We start from the raw sequence: 20,615 nt of genomic DNA, 5'->3' as shown, positions 1-20,615 counted from the left end.
TTAACACAAATTCAGAGGCATTGTTTTAGGGGCTTGGGAAAGGAAGACAACATGCAAGCCCAGATGAGGACCCACACATAACTAATTATGACATAACATGAAAAGGACTTACAATAGTAGTGAAATCAAAGTGCTTTGGGAAAACAGGAAGGAATGATGAATTCTGTAGGGGCTTTGTGGAAAAGGTGGAAATAGTAGCAAAGGGAGATGCTGTTTGGCTTGAGTGTATTAAGACAGGATTTTGACAGGAGGAAAAAAGGGGAAATCCAGTTAACTGTAATTCTAGTTAAGTACAGTATTCTGGCCAATAAACTGACAAAATTATTAGACAATTAATAAGTAGAGAGTTTTTAAAAGTAAAAAACTACTTATCATGAGTCAACTATGTGCAAAGCCCTATAAGCTATGCTGTGGGAGACAAAAGAGGTATTTTGTCCTTACAATGAGGTTGCAATTTGGATCAAGGGGCAATGGCATAAACAAATAAAATGATATAAAACATACAAGAAAAGGCAATGAACACACCAAGGGCATGGTCAATTACAAAACGAGTGGTATAACATTAAATAGGAAGCTTTCAAAAAAACTTGCTATAGGTCAGAATAGTCTGTAGGGACTTAAATTCTCCTGTATCTAAAGAGGAAAATTACGGGGTTGGTTGGTGGAAAGTGAAAACTAAGGTTACAGAAATGGGGCAGCATGAGACACAGGAAAGAACCTTGGTCAGAGTTAGGAAACTTGAATCCCTCCTGAGCCTGTCTCTGCCACTAACCATCTGCAACTTGCAATGACTCATTTAGCTTCTGTGGCCCTCGGATCCCTGCTGCAGATGCTGAATGAAGAGTCTCCTCCCGCCTTCCAATTCTTCCATTGTCGTTACTGACTGCTCCTACCCTCAAACTAAAACACCACTTGTCATTTGCCAAAGGCGCTCTGGGACCTTCCAAGCTGTGCTCTTAAATCAAGCTGACAAATGCAGAATCCGGTGGTGGCTTTTTTTCCTATGGCTCTACCCCCAAGTCAGCTTTCTGTATGGGACTAATAAGTGCAAGGTGTGCAACTCCAAGCCTAGGCTTCCAATCGCAGGCGGCTCTACCAGGCAGCTAATGCGGCCCAAGCTTCAGGACTCATCACTTGCCCTTTCCATGACCCCGGGGGCAGCCTGACCCTAGATAAATTCGCACGGTTGTTTTCGTGGCATCTGTAGAAATTAAGCTATTTCTGCATTGTTTTCCTTAAAGAGGATCACACCTCCAATTTGTGTAAGTTCCAGGTTCCAGGAAGGTGGACTCGTCCCTGGTCCCCGTGCACTTGGGTTTCCTCCTGCACCCAGGTGTGCACGAGTCTGTGAGGGGAAGCGGGGAGAGATGGCCAATGTCAGGTAAAGCGGCAAGGAGACTTCCATCTGGGGGTGTTTTGTCGTTTTCCGTTTACCCCGTACCTCCCCCCGCGTCCGCCAGCCCCCGGGGAGGCCGGTCCCCCCGCTGCCCCCGACGCCTGCTCCAGCAAGGCCCCGGCCCGGGTCTCGAGGCCCGGCCTCCGCGCGGCGCTCGGCCGGCGGCTCCCGTGGGGCGTCCTCCCCGTGCTCGCGAAGGGCCCGAGCCCGAGCCCGGCGGCCGCACTCGGAGCGCGCGACGCCGCCGACGGACAACCTGCGCGGCCCGCGGCCCGAGCCCGCTGAGCGGCTGCGCGGGCGGGCCGGGGCCGGGGCCGGGGGCGGGGGCGGGGAGGAGGCGCGCGGCGGGGGCAGCCCCGGGTCCTGTGCGCCGGCGAGAGCGCCCGGCGCCCCAGCTGCTGCGGTCGCACCACGAACTTAAAAGCCGCCCTCCGGCCCGGAGCGTGCCTTTCCCCGCCGCGCTCGCCTCCGCGGAGCTCCGGCTGCCGCCTGGCTCCGCGCCCGGCCCGGCCCGCTCCGGGGCCGCAGCGCCCCCTGCCTCCCGCCCGGCCCGAGCGGCCGCAGCCCCGCGCCCCGCGCTCCGCGCCCGCAGCCCCGCGCCCCTGCCCGGCTTCGCGAGCGGACGGCCGGCCCCGGCGGGCGGAGAAGAGCCCGCGGCAGGTAAGGCTGCCTCTGGCCACCTGCCCCCGGAGGGCGGGCGCCGGGACCGCCGAGTCCAGCGGGGCGACTGGGGCTGGGGCGGCCGCGAGCCCCGCGGAGGAGGGCGGCCCGGGGCGGACGAGCCCAGCGCGCGGCGGGCAGGCAGGCTGGCGGGCGGGCGGGCGGGCGGGCGGGCGCCGACGCGGAGGGCGCGCCCCGGAGCACGGACGGCCTGGGCACCCCGCGCTGGGGCCGGCAGCCCACCTGCCCACGTGCCCCCATCCCCGCAGCCCGGCCCGCAGCCCACCTGCCCACCTGCTCCCCTCCCCATCTCCCCCCTCCCCCATCTCCCCCCTCCCCCTCCCCTCCCCGCCGCCGCCGCCGCCCGCGCCTCCTCCGCCGGAGCCTCCTGCGGCCACGACTCAGCAAAGTTTTCCTCCTGAGTCTCCCGGCAGCTTCCCCGGGCTCCTCGCTTCCCCACGGCGGCAGGTTCACGGCCGGCCCGGCGGCGGGGACCCTGGGCGAGGACCCGCGGACTGCGGCCGGGGGGGGCGGGCTCCGCCCGCTGCGAGCGCGTCCTGCGGGCCCGGGGGTCGCGGGGGGGGGGGGCGTCCGCGGGCCCCGACGGCCGCTCGTCCTGCGCGGGAGAGGCCGGGACTTGCCCCGCCGGGCACCACCCCCCGCCCCCGGGCGGCCGGCGGCTCCCCGCCGGGCTGCCCTTGCCCGGGGCCGGGGACTCGGCTTCCGCCGCTCCCTGCCGGCGCGCAGGGCCCTGAGCGGAGGACACGCGCGCTGCGGCCCCGAGCTGGAAGCCGGGGGTTCGGAGCGGCCCGGCCCGGTGACCGGCGTCCGACCCCGGCCGGCCACCCTTTCGCCCTCTACCCCCGAGCGAGGCGCCCCCCCACCGCGGTCGGAGGCCCGGGCCCCTGCAGCCCCGAGTGTCGCCGCGGCTCCCCCGGGGGGCGGGGACGGGGGCGGGGGCGAGACCCCCTCCGGGGCCCGGGCGGCTGCCGCGTGGCCCAGGCGCGCGCTCAGGGCCGGGATCCGCGCGTGGAGGGGGGCGGGGCCGGAGCCGGTCCCCAACGCCCGACGCCCCGGCTCGCCCTGCCCCAGGCCGCACGTCGGGGCTGCGCGGGGCTGAGCCGGGGCTGCGCGGGGCGCAAGGGTGGTGGGCTGCGCGGGGCTGCAGGGGGCTGCGCGGGGATGCGGCCGGGGGGCTGCGCGGGGGTTGAGCCGGGGCTGCGTGGGGATGCGGGCGGGGGGCTGCGCGGGGCTGCGCGGGGGGTGGGGGGGCTGTGCAGGGCTGCAGGAGGCTGCGCGGGGCCTGCGCGGGGCGCGGGGGGGGGCTGCGCGGGGCTGCGCGGGGGCTTTGGGGTGCGCCCTGCCGGGCGGCGGGGGAACTAGAGAGGGCCGCGGCCGGGGGAAGAGAAGGTCCGGGAAACGCGGGCACGGGGTGGGGGAGAGAACAGGGCCCCGGGTAGCGGCGACAGCGACTGGGCACCAAGGCACTGCCGGCGTCTAACCTGTGGGCGGCCCATTTGCGAGATGGAAGATCGGTGGCAGGGAAGGGGCGTGTGTGCAACGCTGTACCGCGTCCTAGGTGCTTTATGCATGGTCACCGTTAGTACTCCAAGGAGTACTCCACAACATGTCATTATTCTCCTTATTGTTTTAGATGAATAACTCAGAGACGCAGAGAGTTAGGAGTGGGTGGTGTCCCACTTTCTTTGGCTTTTGCAGTCCTGACAAATCATCATGCTGAAAAATGGAACGGCCGGTGGGGCACCTGGGTGGCAAAGAGGTTGAGCATCTGCCTTTGGCTCAGGTTATGATTCCAGCGTTCTCCAATCGAGTCCCGCATGGGGTCCTCTGCCTGTGTCTCTGCCTCTCTGTGTCTCTCATGAATAAATAAATAAATAAATAAAATCTTTAATAAATTGAATTGATGGTTAGGAGAGTAGGTAAAGCAGTTATTCTCATTGTAGAAATAATAATGAGGGACGCCTGGGAGGCTCAGCAGTTGACCATCTGCCTTCGGCTCAGGGTGTGACCCCCGGGGTCAAGGGATCGAGTCCCACATCGGGTTCCCTGCGAGGAGCCTGCTTCTCCCTCTGCCTGTGTCTCTGCCTATCTGTCTCTTGTGAATAAATAAAATCTTAAAAAAAAGAAGAATAGTGAGATATAAAGGTGTTAATTGATATGCCCAAATATAAACTGGTAAGGGGCAGAGCAGAGGCTGGAACTGTCTTACCTCACTGTGGTTCCCTCTTCAGGGACTTCAGGAGGATTTTTGTGAGCCCACTTACAGGGAGGACCTTTCTGAGATCACTTTGATATTGCATCTGTACATTATAATTTACCAGAGAAGAGCATCCAAGACTTTAAAATGGAATCCATGATTGAAGATTGGTACAGGCCACATCAAGTCTCTAGGCCCAGAATCATATACATGGGATATTAATAGTCTATATTTACACAGGTCATACTGTACTTTATAGGGATTTTTACTGGCTTTAATAATGTCTGTTAAGGAAAATTTTTTAAAAAATATTTTGTCAAATAGTAACCCAATGGCTGTATTGAAAAAATTTCCTGAGGTTGGTGGAATTCTCCTTAGCCTATCTATTGCCTTCGTGACCTGAAAACTTCATGTTTTGACACCACTGGTTCACATTTGTCAAAGTCTATTGCCCATCCATTTAGAAGAAGTAATGATGTGATTCCTTTTACCTTCCCACTGACTCTCTGAGAGGAGGAGATCGAGGAAAAGTATATGGCAGTACAAGATGTTTTGGAATTATCAGGAAACCGTAATCAATGCCAGCAGAAACTAAGGGTAAAAGGTAGAGAAATAATTATGTGGATTTTATTTTGCCTTCTTGCAGAATTGCCTTTAGAGGTAAATCTTAATGAGTTTGCTTTATATTTTTGCATGGAAAAATGCACAACGATAAATTGAATTTTTAATCTCTGCATCTGTGTAGGGCTGGTAAGGGTGGGAGTGAGAATTATTTTCTGTGGGTAGGAAAGTCAGAGGAAGCACATGTACCGTTTCCAATGACAGGCTAATAGATCAACCATAGGTTTGAACTTGAGTCATGGAGCTAAATTACTCTCATATCATTTATTTTCTAAACAGTGTAGGAAATACACTGTTTGGGGTTGGGGTTAAACTAAGGCAGGAAGTTTCAGGGTACCTCATTTTTATTCTTCACACTGTGTTCTCGTTCCATTACCTGGGCATTTGTTAACCATAAAGAGGTTTATCACAGACCCTGAAGATGTCTTCTGGAATTGGCAAGGATCTCTGTGGACCAGTGGTGTTTGTATACTGTTTGTACAGAGTTACTGGATTAAGTCATCCCCATTTTTATTAAGTATTTCAGTTTCAAGAGAAAAACATTTCAGTTGGTGCTGGTTTAATAAATATTTATTTGTCTTCAGATTGCTCGTTACAGCTTTGTTATTTTGAGAAAAACAAATGTGAACTTTACTGTTCTGTCTGGGAAGTATAATGGTGTATTGACATGTTCTTTGGGAAGCATTCTTGCCCATTAACAAATGATTTATTTAATGAATAAGAGTAACCATGGCTCTATTTTGAAAGTTTACTCTTTCCATAAATACCTGGAGCTATACAGATTACTCCAGTAAAATAGTATTTCAACACTCAGTAACATCTTCCTTGAAAGAAAAAAGAAATATCCACATTTGTGAAATAAATAGTAATAGCAATAATAATGATTGACCATGGGCAAAGCTTGTTAATCACATTTCTTCCTCCCACAAAATGGGCTAAAAAATACTCCACTAATCCAGGAAACCTTGGCCAAGATCCTTTTATTTTTATATCATTTTTATAATGGTTTCTATTTACATAGGTCATACTGTACCTTATAGGAATTATTGGTGGCTTTAATAATATCTGTAAAGGAAAAATTAAAAAAAAAGATTTGTATTTTGTCAAATAGTAACCCCATGACTGTATTGAGAAACTTTCCTGAGGTTGGTGGAGTTCTCCTTAGGCTATCTCTTGCCTTCGTGACCTGAACACTTACTTCATGTTTTGACATCATGCCTTTCAAGCTAATTCTTTGAGTTTCCAATAATTTGTTTTCTTCTTTACTTTTGTTGTTTATGATTCTTGACTAGATCATAAGAACCTTGAAGGAAGGAATTGGTCTTTAACTTTTTATACCTTTAGGTTAGTACCATGCTAAACATATTCTAGATGCTTAACATATACCAAAGTCTAATTCATTAACTAAACAATACAGTGAATATGAGTCACCTTATTGCCTATAAAAGGTCAGATTGAAGATCATTGGTATTATTCCTTACTTTTTCTGAGATTTTTAGAAAGGACAGTTTTCTCTTATAGTTGAGTTTTACCCTTTCATAGAAAAAGTGGTGAGATGTTGAGTGTTTTGTAATGCATAACATCCAGCACTGCTGTAATGATCATATGGAATAGCTACTTAAGAATATTTAGTAAAGTGTTGAATGCTACAAAAAGTTAGTTTCATTTTCAAATTTCTTGTGTTTTTTAGAAGGATCCAGTTAACGCATGAGAATCTCCATTCTCCTTAACTTTAAGTATCTAAATAATAATAAGAAAGGAGGATATAGCTAAGGTAAAATTCACTACAAACAGGAACTGCACTGATAAACAGCTGCAATGCCTTTGAAATGATTTTGAAATTTAATAATAATGAGATATACCTAAATGATTAGACTATTTTAAATTATTAAAAACAGAATAATAGGTACTTGAAGCTGGAATATGTAATGAAGTATACAATTCATATAAGTATGAATATAAGTATACTATTCATATAAGAATTTTAATTACCTTTAACCTATCTTCATTAGTATTTTTATTTCCATGTTAATAATATTTAAATGATTTCTAATAGTTGTAGACCAGGGCATCTTTAACAAATTGATTAATCTGGTGAATTTAGACACTTTGTTCATTTTTTTTTTTTAAAGATTTTATTTATTTATTCATGATAGACACACAGAGAGAAAGAGAGAGGCAGAGACACAGGCAGAAGGAGAAGCAGGCTCCATGCAGGGAGCCAGACGTGGGGCTCGATCCCAGGTCTCCAGGATCAGGCCCTGGGCTGAAGGTGGCGCTAAACCGCTGAGCCACCCAGGAATCCCCACTTTGCTCATTCTTTTGCAAAGTTCAAAAAGCTACAAGTATTACCCTTCTATAGAAATGTATAAAATAAACCGAGACTTAAGTGACCAAGTGTTCCTAGAAGAGTCCGCATCTATCTGAATTTATCATATTTTTAGAGATGTGGTGTCTTTCTCAGAAATTAGGAATAATTTACCTTATGTTCCGTTTTTCTTCTGTGAGTCACTTAACATTATAACTTCAACATTTTATATTTTTAAAACTGATGGTTAATAGTGTTTTCTATTAGTGGGTTTTACTAGCAAGTCACAGGGAAAAAATGGAAACATTTGCTATATTTTTCTAATTAAATAGAATTAAGCATTATTAAATGGTACTATTACTACTAAGAACACAGTCAATAAAATAAACAAAAATGTCTACATTACTGAGAGTCCTAAAAAGAAATACAGTATTCTTGCTTTCATGGAAAATAAGTTAAATGATGTAGGAATATGAAGGTGACAGTGTTAATCTACCATCTGTTAGATATCTGATTTATTTTTCCTATATATATTATGCATTTTACTAGGTCTCCTTTTCAGTTATCCTTTGTTTATCTTAGACAGCTTTTAAAAGATTTTGGTGTCATATTTGGTTCAGTAATGAGCCTGCATAACCTAATTACTGAGTTTTAAATATCAGTAGTTGCAAACATACTACATTAGTGAAGTTAGACTAATAAAATTGCTCAGTAGAGATCTTGTCTACAGTTGCCTTAGTGAAGAAGTAGTATAATCCATACATTTACTTTTTTTTTAAAGGATTTTATTTATTTATTTATTCATGAGAGACCTAGAGAGAGAGGCAGAGACACAGGCAGAGGGAGAAGCAGGCTCCCTTCAGGGAGCCCAATGTGGGATTCGATCCCAGGACCTGGGATCATGCATGACCCACGCCAAAGGCAGATGCTCAACCACTGAGCCACCCAGGCATCCTACTCCATATATTTATTATCAGCATGTATGACCCACTTAAAAATAAAGTCCAAAGTGCCCTCTTGAGTTGCTTAGTTTCAGGGAGCCTTTTTTCACATACTGTGTTGATAGTTGAACCCATGCCTGATGATATCATAATCTTGAATTGTATTTAAATAGTCTGATTTTCTTTGATAGAATGTATGAAATCAGTGAAATTCATACTCCCACTTTTTTGTTTTTTTTTTTATCCTTATCGTAAAGACCAGTCTGTGCCACATGAAATTCAGGTGTTCTTGGGTTTCGGTATTTATTATCATTGCTTTTGGACAAATGTTTGCACCTAATATCTGAATTTATTGTTCTCTGAAAGAGAGAAGTGTTTTCTAAAATGAATACCAGGGGATCCCTGGATGGCTCAGTGGTTTAGTGCCTGCCTTCGGCCCAGGGCGTGATCCTGGAGGCCCAGGATCGAGTCCCTCATCGGGCTCCCTGCATGGAGCCCGCTTCTCTCTCTGCCTCTCTCTCTCTCTGCCTCTCATGAATAAATAAATAAAATCTTTAAAGAAAAATAAAATGAATACCATTCTTCTTTGGAGACACTTGGAATTTTGAAATATAATACTTCATCTCAAAGATGGATATTTGGAGCTCTTAGAATTCTCAGTTTACTTGTAATGCTAAATATTGGGTCAGGAGAAATTAATACTAATTTGAGTTTTCTTGTTGAAATTGGACACATGGTTTTTTGGAGATCATTTATTTTTATAGTAATTATTTGCATCACAGTTATAGCTCCTGATCATTACTGAAAAACTAGAAAATATAGATAAGCATAGAGAAGTTTTAGTGAAACTTTTTTCATAAACCTACAAATGTTAATTCTTAGCTTAAATATGAAATTTATTGATTTATTTATTGAACATGAAATTTATTTGAAAAATAAATGCTATATGTGACACTTAGTGCCTAGGTCTTGTTTTCCATTCTCTAATAAAAGGAATTCTTGGGGGAAATGACTGATTCAAGAACTGGGGTAGGAAATCTATATCCTAAGCCTAGAGCTTCTTGTAGTGCCAAAAAATAGAGAAGTGCTTAACACACACATACACACACCACCACCATCACCACCACCACCACCACCACCACATGCATGCAATCATAGGATATGTCAGAGAGACAGAGGAGACAACTGAAAGAGCTCCCAGTGGCCAAAGCTGAAGTAGTTTGAGCAAAAAATAAAAAAAAGAATAAAGAAGGAAGGAAGGAAGGAAGGAAGGAAGGAAGGAAGGAAGGAAGGAAGGAAGAAGGAAGAAAGAAAGAAAGAAAGAAAGAAAGAGAAAGAAAGAAAGAAAGAAGAGAAAGAAGAGAAAGAAAAAGAAAGAAAGAAAAAGAAAGTTGTGTGAAGTATAACTCGAAATAGAAAATAAATATCCATGTTAATATAAATAAATGATTGAATACATTATAAATGGAGAAGAGACAAATCTTTCATGCAGAATTTTGAATGATTAATGTAAATACTCTGTTCTCAAAGAAGGGGAGCATAACTCCCTACTTCTGAAATGTATGCAGAGAATGGTCTCTTCCTCCAAACAGTACAGTATGGAAAGGAGGGAATTTTTTTTTTTTTTAGGGGGTAAGCAAGCCTGACAAACGCTCTCTTAGCCAGGTGATCAAGGTCAGCCTCAGTCATAAAGCATGTTGATGGTGCGTACTCTTGATATGGCGGGATAAAAGGGAAACTTGTAATCTCTGTCCTGAAAACCCATAACCCCAACACAACCATGAGAAAAGCACCAGACAACTCCAACAGGGGGCCAGTCTACAATATAACTGATTGGTGCTCCTCAAAGCAGTGAAGATCATCGAAACCAAAGAAATTATGAGAAGCTGTCACAGGCAGGAGGAAGAAAGCCAAAGGGACAGGGACTAAATGTAATATGGTATCCTGGATGGGATCCATGAAAAGAAAAAGAACACTACGTAAACATTAAGGAAGTCAGAATGAACTACGGACTTTAGTCATGTAATATATCAGTATTGCTTCATTAATTATAACAAATGTCCATAAGATGTAAAAATAATAGGGGAAACCATTATAGGATGTGGGTTTAGGGAGACTCTGTGCTGTCTTCTCAATGTTTTTGTAAGTGTAAACTGTTTTAAAAATTATATTGGAAAAAAATTATGTTTGAAAGCATATAGAGTAAGCATGGTGAGAAACAGTTGAAGACGGGAACCATTCTCTGCCAGCTAGGCTGATGTCATTCCGTTAAATGCTTAGTGTCGTTGCCCAGGTCAGGATAGGACTGTTCTGACATATTTTTGATGCTAAATATTATAGATCTTTAGAAGTAAACACATAATTGGAATTAGTTGTTCTTCTCATACTTACTTTTTTGAAAGAAAATGTGGTTTTTGGATTACTAAACAACATCCAGATTACCGTTATTATAGGTTTCCATGCAAAGAAAGCTGTGTATTTGTCATGTCCTATGAATCAATCTTAAATATTAAAAGAGAGGGCAAATTTTTTTCTACTTCTGTCCTTACTGTTTTATTGATATTGACAAGATCCATCACCCGTGCCGGATGTCTTCAGTTCTAGATGATGCTTATGCTTCCAAAATTCTTGCCAGAATCATGCAAAGACTATTCTTTTTATCCCTCGTTGAATCTCAAGGATCTCTGCTGCAAAAAAAAAAAAAAAAGGATCTCTGCTGCATTAAGTATGTTAAATATTAGTCCCTATCAATCCTATATATGTAATACACGTATCATTACTACTTTGAAAATTCTAAATATACTTAGGAGGCCTCTTTGTTCCAAGAAAGCTCCCAGAGGCTGAGACTCCCCTGCATCCGAGCCAGTGTAGAGTACGGAGGATGCACAAGCTACTGTTTCCCTTTACGAGTCTGTGGGTTTTCACCGTGTGTGTTTCTCATGTTTCCCTCTCTATAAATCACATGTTATTCCTTCTCTTCCCTGTGTTCCAGATTGTTTCATATTTTTTAAAAATCCGAGTTTTACTCTCTTGGAGTAAGCTCTTCTTACAGTTGGACATGCCATACTACCTTTCTCATCTAAGCTTTTATACTGGCATCTAATTTTTTTTTAAGATTTTATTTATTTATTCATGAGACACACACACACACAGAGGGGGAGGGCAGAGACACAGGCCGAGGGAGAAGCAGGCCCCATGCAGAGAGCCCGATGTAGGACTCGATCCCGGGTCTCCAGGATCAGGCCCTGGGCCGAAGGTGGTGCTAAACCGCTGAGCCACCCGGGCTGCCCTGGTATCTAATTTTTGAGTGTTAACCTCGTATTTATAATTATCTAACAATTACCTGGCTCTGTGCTTCATAGTTAACTATAGTTCCTGCTGAATTTGTGTTCTACTGTGGCAATTGTTGAAAAGTTTAGCTATGCTTTTTTTTTTTTTTTTCTGTTTTTAGTTTGTATGAGTCATAGCATAAAAAATACATTTGAAGAACTTGTTCAGGAAAAGTCATGGAAACCAATCCCAGAATATGTGACCAAAGGCCCTCTTTTTTGGGTATGACCCCGCTGAATTTCCTGAAGTAAAGAAAGTATCTGAGAAAGACCCAGATCAATATGACTAATAGGTTCCGGGTTCTCACTAGAATCTTAGATTCAGGGTGTTCATTTTTGTTACACAAAAGAATACATCTTTTAAAAAAGAGAGATCCTGCTGATGGTAATTTAACCCAGTCAGAAAGAGGAATAGAGAAATCTAATACTCTGACCCAAATCTCAAAATGCGTGCCAGAGACTATCCTGTCACCTCCTTTTTTACTTCGGATCCATGTCATTGATGGCTTTTCAAGTCATTGATGGCTTGTGAATTATCAGTAGAGTACATTTTTAAAAGTCTTTGTAAATGAAAATAATCACCTAAAATCTTACCAATTTTGAAATTTGACTCTGTCAGATGACAAAATCCATACGTGGTGCAATTGTATACTTACTAGTTCAATCATTGACGTGCATACGGATTCAGAATCCACTCTGTTGGCCCCACTTGCGTCGGTCTCGTAGTTTCATGTATTTCCCTTATTGTAATTGAATTAGTGTGTCACAGGTTGCTCTCCTGGCTGGACGGTAGGCAGTTAAAGCCAGACAATTCTGTCTGCAGAGGTATCTGTGTGATGAAATCACGTAAGATGTTATTTATAATATTAAAATGGGAAGTTAATACAAATCAACTTTTGAAGTTAAGACTTTTATCACCTGTAAAGTAGCTGTTCAAAAGCATTTGTGCTGGATACACAGATGAGAGAATAACATTTCACTTCACAGAGCCGTGGGGATTGTTGTCTTAAACTGCACTGTGATGAGGTTTGGCAGAGAATGTTCATTGTTCAGGTTTTAAAAAGGGCAAGTTTTTGGCAGGAGTAGCTTGCATAGAAAAGAAATGCTCTGCGTACACATGTGCACTTAATAAACCCTTCAGAGAGCTTGGGCTGAGATGTTATGGATTCCTCACTCCACCCTACCCCCCGTCTCTGGATGTTGACTGTTTAGGAACCTTGTGCTGTGTTACTATCATATAGGCCTTTTCAGATTCCAAGAAACGGTACTTTGGGCTCACATTTCAAAAATTTTTAGAATATAGTGAGTAGTCATTTCATATCCTGTGCACTTTCACTTGAAATTTATTAAAAATAACAATTGCATTCAGATCTACTTTTCCCTAATATTTATCAGTCACACAACCATCATCTCTGTGATAGCCAGCGATCATCCTTTCTATATATTTGTGACCTTTGGTTATTTCTGATAATCAGAAATGATGGTGTAGAATTTCCTTTTCTTCCTTTAATTTATTGCTTACAAGCCATGTTGAAAATGTTGTGCTTTAAGTAGATAATGTATCAGGACAAGCAAAACTGAAAAGTCTTGTAAATTCCCCAAATCAATAAGCAGGCCAAGCCAGCATCAACCTCATGGGCCTGTGTTCTCTGTACTCCTTCCTCATGGGGCTTTGCACTGATTTCTCCTTCCACTTGAAACGATTTTGCCTTTTACTGCCACCACTTCTCCGGGCCCCTTGCTGTTGCCCATTCTCCCTGCACCTTCACATGTGTCCCCTAAATCTTGCCTGAAAAAGTGCTTTACGCTCAAATTCCACCTTATTCCATCCTTAAGATCTTTTCCAGTTCCCAGTAACTATCACCCTCTCTCTTACTTCTAGGATCACAAGACTAAGTTTCTCAAGGATAAGGATCGAATGGTTGTTTCTGAGACATCATATGTTTCAGGTTCCCACGGCATATCACCAAGTCTTGTGTATGACAAGTGTACCATCTCTAATACTTGAATTGAAATTATTCCATTCAGAGGGCGCCTGGGTGGCTCAGCGGTTGAGCACCTGCCCTGGGCCCAGGGTGTGATCCTGGGGTCCCCGGATCTAGTCCCATGTTGGGCTCCCTGCGTGGAGCCTGCTTCTCCCTCTGCCTGTGTCCCTGCCTCTCTCTCTGCCTCTCATGAATAAATAAATTTAAGAAAAAAAGAAAGAAGTTATTCCATTTGGAATCTTTTGCCTCTGTTTTTTCCTGCTCACTGCTCTAGATATGTAATTCATCATAAAATTCCTTTCACGTGTACATTCTTTCATCACAAAGGTTATTTCACATGTATCCATGTTACTTTTGAGTCTTCCTACGTCTCCATCCCATTCCATCTTCTGCAAAGTATTTGTCCAGCGCTTGTACTGGGCACTGTGAGAGTCGCTGATGAAAGACAGATGGAAACCATGGCTCCCCTGGAGTGGACAGTTATAAAAGAATTCATTATCATTATGGGTCAAATCAAATCTCTTTAGGATCTTAAATACAATAAACAAAAGGGTCCTATTCATACTGTTGGTCTAGAGCCTTTTGAAAAATTATGTCCTCTTCTTCCTTAACTTCTGCTGTTCTCTCTGTGGCGCTTACGCCCCAAGTGTCATCTCCAGCCCCAGGTTCTCTCTTGGGTCCCAGTTATTGCACCACACCGCTTCAGCGCCTGTGGGTTGGCCTTCATTGCTCAATATTCCACTTGTAAAGGAGGTTTCTCTGGTAGCTGAAAGTTTCAGAGCCTTTGATCAGTGTAACTTTAAACTGAGGCTTTAGAGTGTGGGAGCGAATGTGGTGCAATAGTGGCGACTGTGCCCCGTGAGAGAGACGGGTGGGCTCGGGCCTCGGTACTGCACCTCCTGCACCTGTTGCCCGGCTTTCATCTGGGGGGTGATGGAAGGGCTGGCCTCGTAGGGGCATTGCGAGGATTAAATGAGTTAATCTAGGAACATCAAATGCTGCATGGCACATTTATCTGCGAGCATTCCCTCTCCTTTACCCTTGTTCTGATTCTGCGAATTGCACATCAGGGCAGATTCTCACGCTATCTACAAACTCTTCCTAGTTCCTTCTTGTTTTTTATCTGCTGAATTCTATTCATTTCATTTAAAAACCCACCCTTTGGTGACCTCACTGTTTTGTTCCTGGATAGTAGAGTGACCTTTTAGGACTGAACTGCTGCCACTTCCTTATTTTGCACAGAGGTGCATCTAAAGAGACATACAGTTGGCCCTTGAACACCATGGGTTTGAACTAAACAGGTCCGCTTAGATGCACATATCTTTTCGATAAGTTTATCAGAACATTTTTCAGAAATTTACAATTTGAGAAAGTTCACATAGCATAGAATAATTGAAAAATTAAGAAGTGATGTCGTGAATGCATAAAATATATGGGGATGCTAGTTTACCATTTACCACAAAATATACACAGATCTATTATAAAAAGTTAAAATTTATCAATTTATCATGGTGCCATTCACACTCGAGAGAAATGTAAACAAACTTGAAGATGCAGTATTAAATCATAACTGCATAAAATTAACTGTAATATGTGCTGTACTACTGAAAGAATTTTGTAGCCACATCCTGTTGCTGTTGCAGTGATCTCAAGTGTTGGGAGTATCCACTAAAAACTTGATGTGACACTAACCATCTCCATGTGAACAGTTGGTCTCTTCAGTAAATTTCATATCATAGCAAAAAGTGACCTTTTGTGGTTCTCGCATACTTTTCATGGTGTTTAGTCTGATACCGTAAACCTACAATAAAACCATGGAAACCATATGAAATTTAGTGATGCTGGAAGTACCCTCAGGAAGCAAAGAAAAGTCATGATGTTACAAGACAAAGTTGAAATGCTTGATATGTACCATAAATTGAGGTCTGCAGCTGCAGTTGCCCGCCATTTCAAGATAAATGAATCCCGTGTAAGGACTACTGTAGAAAAAAAGAAAAGGAAGTTAATGAATCCATCATTGCAGCTATATCAGCAGGTTCAAAAAAACCTTCCACTTTTTGAAGAACAGCTTTTTAAACTATTACTGAAAATGTAACCCTCCCTCAAAAAAAAGAAAAGAAAATACAGCTTTTTGTGGGTGAAGTGTTGCTATAAGAAAGGCATACCTGGGATCCCTGGGTGGCGCAGCGGTTTAGCGCCTGCCTTTGGCCCAGGGCGCGATCCTGGAGACCCCGGATCGATTCCCACGTCGGGCTCCCGGTGCATGGAGCCTGCTTCTCCCTCTGCCTGTGTCTCTGCCCCTCTCTCTCTCTCTCTCTCTGTGTGACTATCATAAATAAATAAAAATTTAAAAAAAAAAAAAAAAAAAAAAAAAAAAAGAAAGGCATACCTATAGACTCGAATATGATTTGAGAAAAAGTGAAGTCATTATACGACAACTTAAAGCAAAAAGAAGGTGAAGGATCTAAAGCTGGAAAATGTAATGCCACAGAGGATTTCATAATTTTAGAAAGAGGTTGGGCTTAAAAAATGTCGAGGCAAGAGGAGAAGCAGCTTCTGCTGACCAAGAGGAGGCAGATGAGTTCCCAGACACCACTACAAAAATTGAGAACAGATATCCACCTGAACAGGTTTTTAATGGAGATGAAAGAGTTTATTCCAGGAAAAAGTGCCACAAAGGACATTTGTTAGTAGGGAAAAGAAGTGAGCACCAGGATTTAAGGCAAGAAAAGATAAACTAACTCTACTGTTTTGTGCAAATGCAGTTGGAATTATGATCAAGACTGTCCTTTTCTGTAAAGTTGCTCACCCCTGAGCCTTCAAGGGGAAAAGATAAACATCAGGTGCCAGGCTTTGTTTGTATAACAACAAGTCCTGGACAACTGAGAACCTTTCTCTGGATTAGTTCTATCCATGCTTTGCCCCTGAAATCAGGAAGGACCTTGTCAGTAAGGGACTGCTTTTGAAAGTTCTTTTGATAGCCACCCAGCACCCCATGAACTTAACACCAAAGGCATCAAAGTGACCTCCTTGCCCCCAACCAAATGTCCCTAATTCAGCCTCTAGATCAGAGGATCTTTAGAACTTTAAGGCTCATTACACATGGTACTCTAATGAAAAGATTGTCTACATTATGGAAGGAAACCCTTGATAGAGAACATCACGAAAGTCTGGAAGGATTATACCATTGAAGATGTCATCCTTATAGAAAAAAAAAGCTGTGAGAGGCATTAAGCCTGAAACAATAAATCCCTGCTGGAGAAAACTGTCCAGATGTTGTGCATGACTTCAGAGGATTTATGACCAAGTCAATCAAGGAAATCATGAGAGAGATTGTGGATATGGGAAAAAAAAAGTGGGAGGTGAAGGGCTTTGAGATATGTATGGATCTTGGAGAAACTAAAGATCTAATAGACACCATACCAGAGGAATTAACAGAAGACAACTTGATGAAGATGAGTACCTTTGTAGCAGTGCCGGACAGATGAGGACAAAGACGTAGAAGAAGCAATGCAGAGAGCAAGTTGACATTACACAATCCGGCAGAAGAGGTCCAGTCATCCAAAACTGCTTTGGACTTCTGTTACAGCATGGACTCTTCTACGATAGGGGCGCTGAAATTAAAGCAAATAGCAGAAGAAAGGTTGATGTTGTGTAGAAATTTTTTTTTTACAGAAATGAAAAAGCAAAAAAAAAAAAAAAAATCAGACATTACAGTGTATTTCCATGGCATCACACCAGGTCAGCCGGCCTTTCTTGCCTCCCCTTCCACCTCCTCTATCTCTTCCACATCTGCCAGCCCTAGGACAGCAAGACCAACCGTCCCTCTTCGTCCTCCTTTTCAGCCTACACAGAATAAGGATCATAAGAATGAAAATGTTTTGATGATCCACTTCCACTTAATGAACAGCAAGTAATCATCATGCCACATGGTTAATAAGCCTGTTGTGTATGTGTGTGACTCTATTTGTTGAAAATCTAGTAACTATATGACAAGAATCGTATGAGACATTTCTATGTAACCATCATCATCATAGTCATCCTGTAGATCATTGTGTATGTAAGGTGAGTGATATTTAATATAAAATTAATAATGTGTTGTCTTACTGTCCTATAACATTGCTTTCAAAGAGTTCTATTACCAGACAGTATGCCTCTCTCTCTGGTAAATGGAGTAACTGTGTGTTCACCAGTCATCACAGGAAAGTGGTTTAAAAAATATAACAATGTTTCCAATACTGTATTATGAATGTATACTGGATGCCATAAAAATTTATGACCACTCATTCGTGTATAGGCTAGGCTACCATGAAACAATTATATTGATTACACTAGGCTACCATAAAGCAATCATATACCTGCTTCTTCATTATCAGCACATGACCTGTTATACCGGTAAATAAATATGAATTTCTTTTTCACGTTACCTTTTCGTTTTTGATATCTGATGTTAGTAATACTATAACATCTACAGTGTTTTGTACCATATAAGACAATATTGATGTAGGCACTGATGGTTCATCTTATAAAGAGAGGATATAACTTATAGTAAGTATAGTATAAGTACAGTATAGGTAAGTATAGTATAGAACTGTCTTAAGTGTATTCTCTCTTCTGATTTTCCTGACCGTATTTCCTGTCCTCTAGCTTACTTATTGTAAGAATACAGTATATAATACATATGTATGCTATTAGCAGGTAAGTTTTTGAACAGTCAAAAGTTACACAAGGGTTTTCAACTGTGTGGAAATCAGCATCCCAGTGCCTGCATTGTTCAAGGGTCGCCTGTAGTTGGGTAGAACATTGCAACAGGCCGTGATACAAGGATTGGAAGAATCCAGGGCAAAGGGACCCATCAATACGAGTTTTGTCACAGAAGACAGCCTCTAGTTATAGAGGCTAAATAGCAAGTAATAAAATCCTTATGCACCCCATCTAAATTTCCAGACTTATTTCTTAGCATCCCACCTTTCTTATGCAGCTGTCTACTGCTGATTTGTAATATTTCATATATCCTTGCTGTGCTCCATCACCAAGTAAGCAATATGGATTTGTTCAACAGCTTTTCTTCCCCTCCTTCCTTTCTCTTACCCAATGCATAGGTATTTCTTTAGCACCACCCCCCCATATGGGCCTGCTGCCAACTTCATCCCTTTGCTTGCTTCCACTACTTTATCACTGTATATCTCCTAATGAAGTATTATTGCTCTTGAAACTTTTCATCGAATGCTCTTACTATGCCACAGTTTCAGAATATTCTATTTTAGTCCCCTTTGTAGAGAGTGAAGGGAAACAAAGTGACCAAATTCACTGTCCGCCACTAGAGGGGCTGGGAATTGGCCCACCACGTTCTCCTTAATTTCAGTCTGATGCCCAGGGACTAGACCTTTTCCAGACCACACATACCAGTGTTGAACTTGCCCTACTTGAGCTATCTAACTACTAAGAGAGCCCTGGATCTCTACTCCCTAAATTTTGGGCTTGAGGGGTCTTGCAGAAATCTGCAGTACAGCACTTAGGGATGAAGCTCACTAAGAGAAGCTAAACCTTATCTCTCAAGGAGGAAGTTTAGGAAGAGCTGGGAGATAAATAAGTAACTCCCGCATCTCAGGGATGTAAGCAATCTAACATGCAAAGAACATCTTTGTTTCATGTTGCTTCATCTCCTTGGCAGTTCACTGGAATATAACTAAGAGAAGCAGCAAGTATGTTAATCAATGATAGTTTCCAGAAATTGAACTTAGAGGTCACTTGAGCTTCTGCACAAGTGGAAGTGAAACTGAATAATGTTTTATGGGAAAATACTTTTCTAATGCCTGTCTTGGTACTGTTTCAGATTAGTCTGTTCATTGAATTGCCACTTTGCATAGGAATCTTCATTGATATGTAATAATAATTTATAAATTGTGTATCATATTAATTATATATCTTGTTATCAATAGTGATTTATAAAACCAGATTCTATTTTATAGGAAATAAAATGTTTTAGAGATGGGATAAATAGGATTTATTTGAAATAATTTCTAAATATTTTCTAAATAATCATAAAGCCGATCACTTTCTCTCAATATATCACTCTTTCTGTATATATACCTTTAGAATGTGGCATTTTCTATTCTGACTTAAGGGTAATTTTGTTAGAGCAAATCAAGAGAAGGAACAATTTTAAAGATAGAATCAAGAGTCAGTTTAGCTGTTTTATTTTTATGACTTTACTCTTATTCCTATTGTTTTTTAATTATTTTAGTGAATGAATATTTACAAATATGGTTTCTGTCTTGATGAAATTTTAAGTAAAGGTGATAATTTATATTACTTTTCCATGTATTTTTCTGGGGCAAGAAGGGTTTGTTTTTCAGATGATTACTTTTAGGGGCTATTTGTAGAGACCAGCCAGGCTAGTAGTGGGTTTTTCAGGGAGTTCCAGGATAACTAGAAAGAGAGGGATCTGGGTCAAGATCATGATTCTTTTTCCAGATCTGTAGCCCAGGTCTGGAGACAGGTAGGGAAGATGGAATACCCTTGGGCTACTGTGAGGGTCGTTAGTTTGGGGCCCCTATGATTCCTGGACGGTATCTGCTCCTTCTTCAGCTTGATCATTTCCCCTGTCTCTTCCTCCCACTAATTGCACTTTACGTACAGTCTGTCTTTTCTTTCTACAGACTCTTCTCACTGATTCATTCACTTTCTTCATTTCAGTTATTACTTAAATGGGAAGGACACATAAATTACTAACCCTGAACTCCCCCCTGGTCTTGGTCACTCTGCTAGTGCTTTTTCCAGTAGGTTTCAGTCTAGGGCTATTGATCATCTACTTGGCAAGCAGTTTAAACTAACTATGTTGTCACCGTGTACTTTTTTCTATCGTGGTTATGATTTTATTCACACAAGTATTTACACTATATTGTGGCAGAAAAGGAGTGCACTTTGAAGTCACAATTTATCATCTGGGAAAATTTGGTAAATTGTTTAACTAGGTCAATTTTGGTCTACTCACACTGAAGTGGAGTAAATGGCAGCCCTGCATTCGAAATACATGTGAGTATTAAATGAGAAAATGCAGATAAAGAACCTCTCCCAGTACCTGACACAATTGTTATTTAAAAGAAACAGCACTAATAGTTTCATTTCTTCTCACCAATATACAGTAAGCTATT

General features: G+C 43.0%; 1 protein-coding gene across 5 annotated transcripts in view; it reads left to right on the top strand.

Moving 5' to 3' along the window:
• The first annotated feature begins 1,141 nt into the window (after positions 1-1,141).
• SEMA3D (semaphorin 3D) overlaps positions 1,142-20,615 on the top strand; it is a 216,972-nt gene continuing 197,498 nt past the window's right edge. For 4 of the 5 annotated variants that reach the window (XM_038562869.1, XM_038562870.1, XM_038562868.1 and 1 more), the window contains exon 1: positions 1,958-2,056. The gene's annotated coding sequence lies outside the window, so the exon portion shown is untranslated. Of the gene's footprint in view, positions 1,263-1,957; positions 2,057-20,615 lie in introns of those variants that run through there. The other variant, XM_038562867.1, reaches the window with a different exon arrangement.

Source organism: Canis lupus, chromosome 18 (assembly GCF_011100685.1).
Source record: "Canis lupus familiaris isolate Mischka breed German Shepherd chromosome 18, alternate assembly UU_Cfam_GSD_1.0, whole genome shotgun sequence".
Lineage (NCBI taxonomy): Eukaryota > Metazoa > Chordata > Mammalia > Carnivora > Canidae > Canis > Canis lupus.
This window is presented reverse-complemented; position numbering and strand designations above follow the sequence as displayed.